The sequence below is a fragment of the Aricia agestis genome, chromosome 20 (genome assembly GCF_905147365.1).
Source record: "Aricia agestis chromosome 20, ilAriAges1.1, whole genome shotgun sequence".
NCBI classification, from domain to species: Eukaryota; Metazoa; Arthropoda; class Insecta; order Lepidoptera; family Lycaenidae; genus Aricia; species Aricia agestis.
Genome location: NC_056425.1, coordinates 9066595 through 9082676, shown reverse-complemented (window position 1 = coordinate 9082676; position 16082 = coordinate 9066595). Strand labels below are relative to the sequence as shown.

The 16082-nt window shown below is 38.1% G+C and overlaps 1 protein-coding gene across 4 annotated transcripts in view; it reads right to left on the bottom strand.

Moving 5' to 3' along the window:
* The window catches only part of LOC121737464 (dystroglycan), a 114348-nt gene extending 100295 nt beyond the window's left edge, over nucleotides 1-14053 (bottom strand). For all 4 annotated transcript variants that reach the window (XR_006037138.1, XM_042129141.1, XM_042129143.1 and 1 more), the window contains exon 1: nucleotides 13969-14053. The gene's annotated coding sequence lies outside the window, so the exon portion shown is untranslated. The remainder of the gene's footprint in view (nucleotides 1-13968) is intronic.
* Nucleotides 14054-16082: the final 2029 nt, after the last annotated feature.

Here is a 16082-nt window from a genome sequence, read left to right as displayed (position 1 = left end):
TATCTACAATGCACAGCAATCAGGAAGAAAAATCCACCCACAATACGGGGAAAAATGTACAAAGTCCTGGGAACGACGTACCGATATATCGCCGTAATATTCGTGGAGAACCACGGTTATAGGGTTGCCAAAACAAAAGTGGCAAAAATTATGAGATAATAAAGCTCTGTTACCTAATTAGTACTCTATTACCCATTACATACAATTTGAAACACGATAACAAAACATTTTGAAAACGATGGATCCGCTATTCTTAGAGGTGTTTAATTGGGGCATGGCGCGGTTTTTAAGACCAATTGTGCACTAGTACTCAGTCATAACAAAATTATGGAAAATGCGGGCCTTCACACTGTGACCATCTTGTTAGCGTATCTTTAGGCAACCTTTTTTCCAAGTTTATATCATCCTATCAGGGTCAAATCCGGATCAAACAATTCAAGTCAACCCTAGCGGTAGACCGTACGTGGTGAATAAAGTATAGGCCACCTGTTTTGTACGTCTAAATAAATGAGCAGGCGTGTACATACCTTACCTTACTTCGACTATCTGAGGATCATCCGTATGAAGTCGGCATAAGGGTGGTGGCAGAGGAAAAATAACCCTGGACGGTCACAATCGATAGGTACAGCGTACCGAACCTCTCGAGATGGATGAGTTTTGTCAGACTTTTTGCGAGTTTTAGGGTCCTCACATAATAGGGTGTACTTTTGGAGATTGGTAGGGGACGAACCCTTTTGTCGGCTACGCTTATATTGACAAAAACTAATAATTTTATTATATTGGAGGGTAAATAATTTATGAATTTTATAGGTTCAATTTAATGGAGATAAGAAAAAGCATGTAATGCAAGTACGGGTATATATATTTTAATTTATTTTATGACCTATTGCACCGTACACGCTTAGTTATGTTATAACTTATAATGCATGACGTACCTACATAAGATGCGCGCGTACCCTAGTAAAGATTTGAAATACTTATATCCGATTCACAGCAGAACCACTAAAGGATTTAGGAAAGATTTCTCTTAGTGTCTTCCCACAAAGGCGCGACTTAAGCCCATAAATTACACTTCTCAAAAGGTTCAGGATAAAAAAAGGATGAGGGAAAACGAATTCTGTATCAACAGAATTCCGTTATTGTAAATGTAAACGAGATAATTCCGAATATATACGAGCAAAGTATATTTACTTTTCAAATAAGATTCTCACGAGCGTAAGCCGGTTTTGGATGGATTTTTCAGAGTATACCTAGAGATTAGAGACTAAAGACGGAGTACAACTTAAACATCGCAATACAAAACTGGAAGGACTCTACCAATAATAAAATTAATCTACAATAATCTGCTAATGACCAACAAACAAAGCCACTAAAATACTCCTTGCATAGTCAAAATATAATCCTTGCAGAGCTGTATCTAAACAAAAAAGTATGACGTGTACTTTAGACAGACAGACAGACAGCATCTGTCTGCTGCTTGTAAAAGGTAGAGTACCCGTCATACTTTCAGAGTACACGTCAGACACGTCACACTTATAACACCCCTCTTTCTGGTCGATCAAAAATAAACGATGTTATAGGTCTACTAGGATCTGAAGGCAAAAAGTTAGAAAAGAATACCGGGGTGATTGGAATAAAACATTTTGATCCTTTTTTTTCCTTATAGAGGCTGAATCTGTGTGAGAAACATGTAAATATAAAAATGTATCTGCCATCAAAATTTGCCCATGGCCCCTTCGTGGCATACCTACTGTTATGGTTTCCCAGAAAGAGATCACGTAGGGATGGCATGCCCAAATAAAGGTAATTTGACACTTGGCGTTAAATCGGTTATAGTCGTTTAAACGCCCCATGGCACGGAAGAGCGATATAATATTATACCAAATATGTGCCGTTTAAAGGAGTGAGCACACTGAGACGGGTCGTGCCGGGGCTCATCGCAAAAATCCGCCTCCATACAATTTGTATGGAAGCGGATGCGCGTATCGCACACTGTGTTGGGGCGCAGCGGATTTCCGCTTCCATACATTTTGTATGGAGGCGGATTTTTGCGATGAGCCCCGGCACGCTGAGCCCCGGCACGGCCGGTCTCAGTGTGCTCACTCCTTAAAGACGCTTACCTGTCAAACAAATCGGCATACTGACACGCCTTGACTGTCGATTTAAGAGCGATTTCCTCCTTTGGATGTCGGTTAATAATTCGACAGAACTAGAAAGTTCTAAATCGATTTTTGGACAAATTGGTCTTTTGTTATGTTGAAATCTTTGTTTCAAGGACCACATAACCATATTTTTTATTTTTAAACGCATTTTGCGCGCAAGTGCAACAACCTCCGATCGAAAGCGACATTCGAATTTCGATGTATGAGAATCGAACCCCAGCAGTTATTTCTCGAGACAACGATTACAATCGAAATGATAGTTCTGCGGATTATTTGTTTGTGGTATAATTGTACTAAGCACGATAATCATGTTAGAAAAAAAGAGAAGTCAAGTACCGTCATTAAATATAATTTTTAGACCTTACTGCTATAGGGATAAGATCGAATGGTGGCAAGTCGGTTATGCCGGCGAACGTACGTGGCGTGCACAGATGAGCATTCAACTCAAGCTTAGACATCGTGTAAATTAATACTTTACATTGGTTTCACTTTCATTATGATTAATTAATTATAGTTGGGACAGACACTAATAATAAATAATAATGACGGAACGTGCGTGCGGAAGTCGCCTATCCGAAAATTACGATTTTATATTTCACATGTCCTGTGACTTACAATTCCTACGCGGTCCCTATAAGGTCACTGTGACCCGTATAATTAAGACCAAGCCTGCACAAAAGTCATTTCATTAGAGCTAAAGTGTGTACGCAACAATCTCTCTTCTTCTTTTAACCCTAGTTCCTATGCGACTGACATTGATTTACATCGGCTAGAGGTATAACCGACGTTGCATGGATCATCTGGCTTGTCAAGGTAGGTGATCAGCCTGCATTGTCCTAACCAAACATAAAAAGAGATCCAAGATCTAAACCATCATGATTTGACCTTGAGGCCCGCCACTTCTCATAAACCGTCAAAATTTATATGAAATTTTATGATATACCACAGAGAGATTGCACTACACTAATAAATCCACTGGCAGTAAATTTAATTAGCAGTCAAATGTTTAATTAAAACTGTGGCATATACCAGGTGGTACGTTGCATTGCAGCATTTCAGAAGCCCAAAAAGCAGAAATAGAAGGCATATCAGAAATGCCATGATTCTTGGATCTGACTCATTCGTAAATGCGTCAGTCATTTATTTTTCGTCAGGATTTAAAAGGAATAAACGGGCCAATGCTCGGACATTTTATGCATTTTGTAAGAATAAATTCAATCCATTTAAAAAGGTCTCGTAATACGAATTTCTACCAGAAAATTTAGGTAAATTTGGCGCAATTTATTCTATTCATTCCATTCTTGAGCAATAAATCTGTCATTGGAAGATTTATTAGATAACGCAACTGCGGGCTTCTATTGAATTTGTTTTTACAGAACCACACAAAAACTGTATATTTATATTGATGGCAAACGGTGATAAGTTGTTACTTAAGGTTTTAATAGAGTTCACAACAATAGATCTATATAAGTGTTAATATTAGTATGTCATAAAATTGCCTAATACAGTGTTCTTTAGAGGTATTACTGAATGTCGGTTATTTCGTAATCAGTAGAAGCTAAAGCCTAAATTCTAAACGTATAAATTTTTTATTACGATGTTTCGCAATTTTTTCTCCTTTTTGAACAATTTCGTCAATATGGACGTTTATTTTCTGAAACCTTGATCGGGATTTTAATCGATTCGGTCGAAATAGGACTTCATTCTGATAATCAATAAATTCATAACACAAAACTAAATAGCTTGTAAAATACGGGCATTAATAAATCCAAGAGAATTGAACACAATTTAGTGGCAGCAGTGGCGGCATTGTTACCACAGAACGCTATTGTTCTTACAAATACGAGTATTGATTGATGTCGATGATCGAATTACATTCAACATTTCAATTCAACGATTCTTTATTCATAAATAAAATCATGTCAATAGGGCATTTTAATGAAATAAAGGTTGTTTTAGTCTCTGTAGCTCAGTGATTAGCGCGCAGGTAGGTAATAAAATCGAAAGAAACCAAATCCTTAAGCACAATACTTCGATATTTGCATAATAGCAGAATATGAGATCGAAGCGACTACTGTACTCGGCGAAACATGGCGGTAGCGGTCATTGACTCCCTGTCAAAAACTTGTCATTTTTTATACAAAGCCGCGATTGACAACATCTGACACATCATTGTCAATCGCGGCTTATATATAAAATGATAAGTTTTTGAGACCGCTACCGCCATGTTTCGCCGAGTACTATAATATAGTTACTTTCGACTTCTACGTTACTATGAGAAGAGCCGAACGCACCATCATGAATTTTCTATCAGAAACTTAAGGCCCTGTATTCCCAGAAACGGACGATTTTCAAGATTTAAAAGTGACAGTAGACACAAAAATATAGTAATTTAAATTCTGAAAAAAAAAAAATATATATATGTATTAGTTAAGGATCTAACGCAGTGGAATTTATATTCCATTACACAATATTATGAACTTCACTCGATAGAAAAAAATCTTAAACTTACCTCTTCTTTTAACGAATTTTCCATACTATGTCCAAATTCGGCTGATACGCTTTCAGTCACACGCTCTGCGCCTGCTATTTAATAGTTTTTTGATCGTCGTTTTTTTATACATCAATTAAATCGAGTCAAAAAAACGAATCGCCCTAGATATATTCTTTGTCTTTAATTCAGTGCAAAAATTATCTGAAAATCCCAAATAATTTGGACATAGTATGGAAAATTCGTTAAAAGAAGAGGTTACTTTGGGATTTTTTTCTATCGAGTGAAGTTCATGATATTGTGTAATGGAATATAAATTTCACTGTGTTAGATCCTTAACTAACACATTCGTCCGTTTCTGGGAATACCGGGCCTTAAGGCGCTGGTACTTTTACAGTAGTATATATAGAGTTCACTGTAGAGAGTGCAGCGTTGAAACAGCAATTCTTTTGTGACTTGTATGGGCGAGCGCTCCAAGCGTCATGGATTCTCCCATACAAAAGTAAAAATAAGTTATTCTTTCAGCGCTGCTACTATCACAAGTCACAACGAACTCTATATGGGGGCTCTTACACACCCTTAAGTATTCTCACTTAGTTTTGTAAAAGTCTATATTCCAGGGACACATACACGAAAAGCTATAAAAAAATTTAGATAACGCATTGCAAGCGTCGATTTCGAACTTAGCGATCGAAAGCAACTTATTCAGTACCCTGGTTGATTAAAGTTGTCTTATACGAGCATCAGCGATATCCCGTCGGTCCCCGGGGAGGCGGCAGGGAATTGGAAAACTTCGGCCAGACAAAGACCGCCGGAATCCCCGGCTTTGTGTGTGTTGAATTCAAATCTCTTCGAATACGAAGTCGCTGTGTGTGGCTGATAAGATTAAAAAGTATAAGGGCCTGTTTCACCACTTCCTGATAAGTGACGAATAGGTTATCCACCAATTAACTTGACAGATCCAGTATGGAGAATCTGTCAAAAAAGTTGTCAACTCCTGAATTTAGTGCTGCCAAGAGTCAAGACAAATAATATTATCAAGACGAGTTTATAATTTTAATTAAATACCTTAGATGTAATTTGAAAGTCTAAGGGCCTGTTTCACCACTTCCTGATAAGTGCTGGATAGTCTATCTACCACTTAACGTGACAGATAGAGTATGGAGAATCTGTCAAAAAAGTTGTGGATAGCCTATCCGGCACTTTATCAGGAAGTGGTACCCAGGTTCCAGGCCCTATGTTAAATAGGAGACATATATTTGCTTAACAGATGCTGCAGATGTAGTTAATCTACATCTTTACACGTACGTTACACGAAACGGCGCTGCTAAGCGATTTTCACAGTATGCCTGATCGAACAACTTTGTCGATGTTTCGATAGTACTCATCTACGTAGATTTCCCGATCCATGAGCAATAGGAAAGGAATGCCTTGTACGTCGTACGACACACACTTCAAAGTATAATTAACACACAGTAGAGTAACAAAGCCGTCTTTGAAACCAGCTTAAGGTTTTTAAAAGTTTTTAGTGCTGCGACGAATTCGTTATCACGAATTCGTCTTGTTTCCTATCAAACAAATATTAGCAAATATAAGAAATCCCCATAGAAGCCAGATATCAGTACATTTGCAATAGATAGAAACTATACATTGCAGGCAGTTTGCCACGCTAACGCGCGTGTAACGAGATGCTTCATTTGCTACATTATAATATTTACTCTGAATTTAAGCTAATGTGAACATGTGCCAGGCTTTTTAAGAAGAAGTGATATACTGTAAATACTAAAGCCATTTAATCTGAAAACACGCTAACGTACTTGAGGGCACAAGTCCAAAAGTCTTGTAAGAAGCTGGTCTACTGTTTTTATATTATGGCGATAATGTTATATGTTTATAGTTGATACATCTCGCGTATGTAGGCCGCCGCGCCGCTAACCGCGCGATAAATTGTTATTAACTCCCTAGCAGTTAGTTTACTGCTTTCACTGTTACTTACACCAACAAAGTTGACAAGCTTTTATCGTTGGAAATGCAACTAATAGCATTTGCTACTAATACATTTTCTAATTTTGGGTTCTGTTTCACCACTTTCTGATAAGTGTCGGATAGGCTATTCACAACTTATCTGACAAATTCTCCATACTCTGTCAAGTTAAGTCTTGGATAGCCTATCCGGGGCTTATCAGAAAGTGGTGAAACAGCCCCTTAATAATGTTAAAGTTAACATTATGCACTTTTAAATAGCAGTATTAATATAACTCGATTATCTAGGCCACAGCGGTAAAATAAAATTAGGGGGCAAACGAGCAAACGGATCACCTGATGGAAAGCAACTACCCTCGCACACGTACACTCGCAACATCATAAAAGTAGCAGGTGCGTTACCTTTTAAGAGGGAATACGCTCTCTTTTTGAAGTTCCGGAAATATTGCTGGCAACAGCGGGGCTAAAATGGTCGCTTTGGAGAATCACACTAAGAATCATAACATGATTCATTTTTTAAAATCACAAAATGCAAGTCTGCTTGCAATTCATGTCTACAACTCGACAAGTCTTTAAATGAACGTGTCGAAAAAAGGAACTAACGCTGCCATCATACAAAAACGTCATTTTTGACAGTTCTCCTTTACGAGCAGCGCCACCGCCCACGATAAACCTTGTCGCACTGTAGTAATTCGTACTAATTTGACATTTGTCAATTTGACAGTTTTGACAATTCATTTGCTGAATTGATTGAGAGGAATTGCTAAATGTGACCATTTTAGCCCTGCAGTTCGTTTCAGAATTTCTTTCGAATTGTAGCAATAATTTTCACCATCAGTTCCCTCGACGATACACATATCGTTTATTGTTAATGAAATGAAATCCATTTGGAGCTGAATGCAATTCGTGTTGTTAATATAAATATCATACACGTTCCTGAATTTCGCAATATACTTACAGCACAGATTAACACGGGTTTTTATGCGATGTAAAAAGTTGAATTTACTTTTAACTGTTGCAATTTAAATTGCCATTCATAACGTGGAACATAAAATATGAAAGATATACAAAGTGTAACAAAACTAAGTGATAATATTATAAAGGCTGTGTATGTGTTCCTTGTGGAGAGTTCACTGTGAAAGTAGCAGCGCTGAAAGACCAAATTTTTTTTCACTTTTGTATGGGAAAACTTGTGACGCTGGGGCGCTTGCCCATACAAAAGTAAAAAAAAATTTGGTCGTTCAGCGCTGTTACTTTCACAGTGAACTCTCTACAAGGAACACATACACACCCTAAAGTATTATCACTTAGTTTTGTTACATCCTGTATTATTGTGTAGTATTATTATTTCAGTATGTGTCTCATGTAAAGAGTTCGCTGTAAAAGTAGCAGTGCTGAAAGAGCTACTGCCGCACGACTGACGAATATTAATTACTTAACTGTAATTAAATAAAGATTTTGACAAAAGCTCCATACACTATTATCTGTCAAACTCTTCATTAAATTGAAGTTTAATCAGAAGTAAGGGTGGGTTGGCCCAACTTACTTTAACTATAACAGTAACTTTAACTACAATGCAAAATGTCAAATCTTTTGTTAATGTTAAAAATGGACGCCATCAAGACGCCATATTTAACCATAACGCCTCTGGTGCAACCCAACCTTAATGTATATGAGTGCAGCGGTTACTTTTCTTAAATATTTATTGGGCCAATTCATGACGTTAGTAGCTAGGGCATTTCTCCTGAAAACGTAGAAGCCAAAAGTTATAATTCAATTGAGATCGAAAAGCAGTTTAGCACTGCATGATGCATCACTCTATCCAGAGCCGAATGAAAATCCTATTTACTGCTTACTTATAGTCAAAAGTCAAATGCAGATTGCAGAATAATTCAGTTGAGCCCGTCGAGCAGTTAAGCATTGCATCACGCCAAAGCATCATGTCTTATTTACGGCGTACTTCCTTCATATCACGCACCGCGGTTCATGCTAATTCTGGCGCCGCTGACAGACAACAAACGGATATTTTACTGAGATAATAACAGAGACATTATCGAATGGATAAAAAAAATTGCAAAGTTTGGGTGTAAACAAGAACTGGATTAAAAGAAAACTTTTAATAACACATCCGAGAATATACCTAGAAAAAGTTTATATTTTGAACGTGGGGAGAGCCATGCTTCGGCACGAATGGGCCGGCTCGACCGGAGAAATACCACGGGCTCACAGAAAACCGGCGTGAAACAGCGCTTACGCTGTGTTTCGAGTGGGTTTACCGGAGGCCCAATCCCCTACCCTTTTCCCTTCCCTACCCTACCATATTTCCTTCCCTATCCTTCCCTATTCCCTTCCTTTATTACCCTATTCCCTCTTAAAAGGCCGGCAACGCACCTGCAGCTCTTCTGATGCTGCGAGTGTCCATGGGCGACGGAAGTTGCTTTCCATCAGGTGACCCGTTTGCTCGTTTGCCCCCTTTATTTAAAAAAAAAACAATGAAAATATTATAAACGCACTAAATGCCGCTCGCAACTCCGTTGCGTAAAAATTTGTATGTCACGCGGGAACCGTAAGTTTTTCCGGGATAAAAACTATCCTATGCCATTCCCCGGGATTCAAAGTATCTTCATACCAAACAGCAAAATCGGTTTAAGCGTGAAGACGTAACAGATTTTCGCATTTATAATATTAGTATGGATATCGAAGTATGCATTAACCAATCCCAAAAATAGTCACAATAGTCTCGCTTTAGTCTGCAGACATTATAGCAAAAATAACCTATTCCTATTTAATGAAAGGGCACCTATTAATACCAAGTTCATAATTTCCTACTCTAGACGGAACATACAAAGTAACAATAAGGAAACCATAAAATTTGAGGTTATTCCGACAATTGTGGAGGTTACGCTTGTATTGGTGCGTGGTTGACTCTACATTCTTATGGTGGCACTTCACTTGGCTATTGGTATTTGATATTGGCTGTTTGTTGCATTTGGCAAAATTATTGACGTATACACAAACCAGCAAATAAAGGCAAATACGACCTGCCGCACATGGACGTCAAATACAAAACTTTAACTTGATTTTGTTTACTTGTCTATTTGACTCTTTTGATGTGCGTCAAAAACCGAGAAAGGTACGGATTTGGTATTGGTCATATTTGTCAAATAGGCATGGTGATTGTTTGGTGAATACATCAAATACGCAAATACAAATAGCCATGTGAAGTACCACCATAAGACAATAACCAATACAATGGAAACGTTAGCGTGCAAGATGCCATTTCATAGATTTATGCTCATAGGGAAAAGCAATATTTTCGTAAGATTAGTTATTTAAATAAGTATCATTGTAAAGCTTAATAGAAGTCCAATTTATGCTAAAGAATGACCTTGTAAAACGAAATAAACGGCCATACGTATAAATGGACAAAATTTATTTTCCCGCTTGAATTGAAATCAATTCAATTTGCAATTTCTTAGCCAAATTCACAAAGCACATCACAAAGGCTTTTTGGAAAAAAAGTAGTATAATTAAGCGGTAGCTTATTACCTGTACAGGCAAATGGTAAAAACAATGATCTCACTTTTATTGTTAAACCCAAATTATTATCACTAAAGCGAATTTAGCCTAGTCTAAAAACAGCCTATTAAATAAGCAACACAATTTGCTAATGGAGCCTTAATGTGTCACTTTGCTTTACAACTTTAATGAAGGGATTTGTCGCGTCGGTTGATGGGTCACTTGTAAAGATGAGTTTGCTTTAAAGTTTAAACTTGTTGGGTTGTGACGCACTTCTGTGAAATTATCTATATATTAATACGTGAGAGAAAAACTTTGTAACCCTTTTTACGAAAAATGGGGAAACGTAGGTGCGTGAAATTTTGCACAGTTATAGTTTATATGGTGAAGGAGTGCATCGAGCTAATATTATTTTAAAATTATGCTTTTATCATATATATTTTTAACAAATAAAACGTTACATACACTACGATACTACCACTAGGAAAAATGACAGATTTTTGAGTGACAAGCCTATGTAATGTCGTTGCAAGTAAGGTCGAATTTCGACCATTGGGCGATCTCTAGTATACCTAATAACAAAAATATGCATGTTCATTTTGTTAGTGTTACGGCCAAATTCTCAGACTAAAGCGACAAACGTGGCCGTCTCAAATACAGGACATTACTTAGCTGGGCATGTGTGACTTGAGATGCAGAGTTAAGGCGACGCGACGCCTTGATAATTTTGCTGTAGCAATATCGATTTTTCTCAGCAATGACTAAAGCTAAGAAATTAATGTTCATTGTCAGTATTCATCATGTCTTTGTCTTTGAATTACCCATAGCATAACACGATTGGTCAACTTTTATAACACAGAATAATCAATCAAAAAGACCTCTGTAAAAAAAGGGATTCCTACTTTGCCAACAGAGGAGTGATTTAAGCTTCCAAAATTGGTTCAAGCATACACTTTAATTTGCCCATAGCTTATATAAAATGTATTTATGGTTTTTAATTACGCGAAAAAAAACCATTTTGTCGCTTACGCCCTTTCCATTTTTTTGCTGTTCCATTGCTTGTTTTTTATGAGAGTCCGGGCCGGCCTCTCATAGAAAACAAGCAATCTAAAACATATCCAACACGGTTTTTTACTTTAAGCATTGACTATTCAGCAGAATCGTGTTGAATTCATTGTAAGAGGGACCTAAAAATTAGGACAACGTATACAGAAACGATTACCGCCAAAACGGCCCTTCAAATCTGGTATTGCGAAGCCCAATTCTCTTGAAAATTCGGAGGAAGCCATTCCGAAATTCAATGGAAAATGGCTGCTCAGCTAGAGCGAGGCAGATAATTGAATACCGCGTTCCCTTGAATTCATCGTAGAGACCGTTTGGGGAAATTTTAATCAAACTTTATTCTTTACATTAGCCGTAGACGGGGAGCAAAGACCTTAATTAAGAACTAACATACCTTTTTCGTCGGCACTAATTACACGCGACTCTCAGCACGCGACTGAGAATTAAGTAACACACAACATGAGTATTTGTCTAAAATAACACGGAACATAATAATATATAGTTTACCTCTAGTACGGAGAAAATGATTCGTAACTAGATGTAGGGTGAGGCCAAACGAGCGTAGTTTGTGAGTGGTGAGTCGCAGAATTTCGGCTGGCAGAAATTCTGCTGCATTCAGTTTCATACAAAAGTCCTGTTTGCAGTTTGATTCACACGAGCGTAATTTACATACGTACATTTGTATGAAAAGATATTTACGCGACCGAAATTCTGCAACTCACAAATTACGCTCGTTTGGCTTCACCCTGAGTTTTCAATATTTCTTTTGCTGCTTGCTTCCTGTATTTATATCCTACTTCAATCACTGGAACACCAGAAGTACAATTTGTTAGAAAGGGCACTGCCTTAAAAGACAGTATCCGGAGCTAGTAAAAAGCCTGATGAAAGTCCGCTTACTTTGCACACAGATAGAACATTAACAATTTAAAGAGCACATTTAAATACTCCCGAGGTAAAATAACTACGAACAGATGTAGCAAAACCAGAACAAAGCTCGATGAAAGCTGACAGGACTCTTATTACAACTACATAAGGACCACTCTTGGAAACTCCCAAGGTAAATAAAACCGAGCCGTAGATGAAGCGTGAAGTGAGGTATGTCAAGACCGCGTTGAGTGGAAATTTGTTGACTGATCGCATAGAAAACAAACGTGATTGCATTCCTCGTCCACTTTTTGTAGAGTATTTTCTAGTCAATACTAATCTTCATGTAGAGATTGTAGAATGTAGAGTATTCCTATACAGGCTGTAACAAAACTAAGCGATAACACTTTAAGGTGTGTATGAGTCCCCTTTGGAAGTAGTAGCACTGAAAGAGTTTTTGTATGGGCCAATTTCTGACGCTGCAGAGGCGCTTGCTCATATAAATCACAAAAAAATACTTTTTCAGCGCTGCTACTTTCAGAGTAATCTCAATACAGGGGACTTATACACACCCTTACTTTTGTTACACCTAGTATATTATTCTGCAAATTGCAATTTGGTAGTAGAATTTAACGGTTGTTGACTGTATCATCATCTATTAAGTACCTAATATCCAATATTCTAAATACCAAAGTGTGTACGTTGAAACTTTCTTTGCTGCATTTGTTACACAAGGTGGTAGCATAGTTTCTACATTACTAAACTCATTTTAGCTTAATAAATAAGTTGTGGGCAAATGTTTAAAGAGGAATAAATACCACACTTATAGGATTATATGTGTGGCATTAATTGCTCTCTAAAATATTTTTGTCACAAATATTTAAATTCACAACTAAAATGTCATACAGACTGAACAGTCCTACATTTTTTCGTTATTTTTGCAATCGCAGTATTATTATAGTATAAAGTTTCTCACATTAACGATTATATTCTTGTTGGCATAAGCTGGTTGTCCCACGCGGTTGTGTCTGCTCTATTTACAATGTTTAAGCGTTTGTTGACCCTAGTCATTGTTATGCCTAGGATTAGATTATAAATTCTATAGGCGCAGTACTACATTCGTTTGTTTCTAGTGACTATTTGTCATACTCATTTATTAGTTATTACTAGATGACTCTCGTTGCGCCAAAATTCGTTACATTTTTCGTGATAATAGATGTTCTTTCCCAAATTACCAAATTTCATCAAAATCGGTTCAGCGGTTTAGGCGTGAAGACGTTACAGACAGATAGACAGAGCCTTTCGCATTTATAATATTAATATGGAAACGGAAGTATGGATTTCAATAGTAGAACCCAGACACGGTAATCATTTGTCTGTTGACTCTATAATTGAATCTGGCCATAGACTCTATTACCACTATATTCACTCCTTTAGAGTCATGATTTTATCGCCAGTACTGAATTACAAAAACACAACTCTACTCAAGAGTAAAGTTCACCGACCTGATAATAGAATCATCTAAGAATTTCATTCACAAACACACCCATTTGTTTTATTACATTACTATACAGTATACACTATTTATTTATTAATGGTTTTCTCTTACTTTTAGGGGAAATTTATTATGTTTTAAATACTCTACATAAAACATGGTTTTGTTGTTTTGGACTTCTAAGGCAAATAAGATTTTATGGCATAAATTTCTCCAAGCATACGTAACAGAATTGACTGAATAACAATCTTGGTTATTCACGAGCGCGTTTCTCAACATCCCCTTGGTATTCGCGAGGGTTCATCAATGAGCTCTGGGGTTCAAATCGAGATTACTCTCCCCCAAAAAAATCACTCTAATCACAAACGCCTTAATAATAAAGCATACTTTACCGTGGTAAACACACACAAACACAGCACACACAGTCACACACAGATCCACGTTTTGTTCTGGCAACACGACCGACTCGCTCGAGGCGCGGACGACGACTGCCGTCCCTCCCCAGTCCCCAGTCCCCCCTACACCCCAGAGATCAGCTGAGCTCGGAGCCGGCGTTAGTGTCGAATTAATTATAATGTAGTTAGTTAGTCGGTAATAAAATGAGGTTAGGTTTGTAATATATTAAAACTCGGAATCGCAAACGATTCTGAGAATGTCGACAATTTGGTTTCTTTATGACTTCATTCAAAAGACTGACCCCCTTACATCCTAGATACTATTTTTTTATTACCCTACGTTACATCTTCACGCCTAAACCACTGAATGAATTTTGCTCATTTTTTTTATATATTTGTTTCGGGAAAGTAGAAATACTTACCTTACTTTTTTTAAATACTTTTTAGTCTCCAAAAATGTATGGTTCCCGGGCGACAAACGAACTTTGGCGCAGCGGTTTTGCTCATCTAGTTATATAGATATTTATGCAGCGTTACGCTTACAACTATTCAAAGTTTCTTGTCTTTGTCTTTAATGTGACTTGTTCGATGTGTCAGACAGAGACAAACATTTACAAGGGGGTGATAGTATAGTAAACGAAGTTTGAACTCTAAAAGCCTAGACTAACTTCTACTGTTTTAAAGTTTATGCATTTTACACGTGGGAGAGCCATGCTTCGGCACGAATGGGCCGGCTCGACCGGAGAAATACCACGTTCTCACAGAAAACCGGCGTGAAACAGCGCTTGCGCTGTGTTTCGCCGAGTGAGTGAGTTTACCGGAGGCCCAATCCTCTACCCTATTCCCTTCACTTCCCTACCCTCCCCTATTACCCTATTCCATCTTAAAAGGCCGGCCACGCACCTGCAGCTCTTCTGATGCTGCGAGTGTCCTTGGGCGACGGAAGTTGCTTTCCATCAGGTGACCCGTTGGCTCGCTTGCATTTCATTAAAAAAAAAACATGTAGCAATCGGTCATTAATTTCTTTGAACCAAAGTTACAACATCTACCCCTTATATTTCCCTCAAATGTTGCTAACTGAAGAACAAAGTATAAGTCGGGATTCGGGAGATAAGTTTTCTTTAACCTTGAGTCGGACTTAGAGGGCTGAGGGGGCCCTTCGCTTTCAATCAATGAAAGTTCTTTGATAAGATCAGACCCTGAACGTATCGGGCGCAATTAATGGACGTCACTCAACTTTTTGTTCGATCTTTTGGGGCAGTTAAGACTTATGGCCCCACTCCATTGATGGGTAAGCATGATCATCACTATAATAGCGAAGTTTATAGCTTGCACAACGACGTCGATCAAGGACAATCATGGTCGAATATGTATGCCCTTTTACATGTCCGTAAACGCTTGTAAATTCCTACCATGGGCCAACGATGAACGAAGGCCGGCAACTTACCTGAAACTCTTCTGATGTTGCGAGTGTCCATAGGCGACGGCTGTTGATTTCCATCAGGTGTGAGGTGACCCGTTTACTCCTTCACCCACTCATTTTATAAAAAACATCGGCCAAGAGCGAGTCGGACTCGCGCACGAATGGTTTAGTACTGTTATAATCTTGGAGACAGACAGACAACACCGTCTCAGTAATAGGGTACCGTTTTTAGCCTAAAACGGGACCGTATTACTGAGACTTCGTTGACGGAAACGGAAAACAAAGAACGCAGCCTACCAAGAACGCAGAGAAGCTGCATTACATGGATCCTTCGCCGTGTCATTGACATTGTCATGGGGACCTAGACTATGAGAAGCAACTGTCAATCAAAAATCAAAATGACGCCAGCGATCAATTTGGCCACAAGGAAAATGATACCTGCAGATCATTGCCAGGAGAGCGAGAATGTCAAACAGCTGTCTCTCAAGCCTCAAGTGACATTTTACAATATGGCGTCGAGAGCACCAATTTCGGTCATGTGCCAAAGTAGCCTTGTACGTCTGTTTGCAGTTCCAGCTCTCACAAAAAATTATGTCACCTCAATGTACATTTATCGCTAATATTACCCAGGCGAGGACGTAAAAATGACACGTTTCTAGGTCGGCAGGAAGTAGAGCCTGCGCCTGTA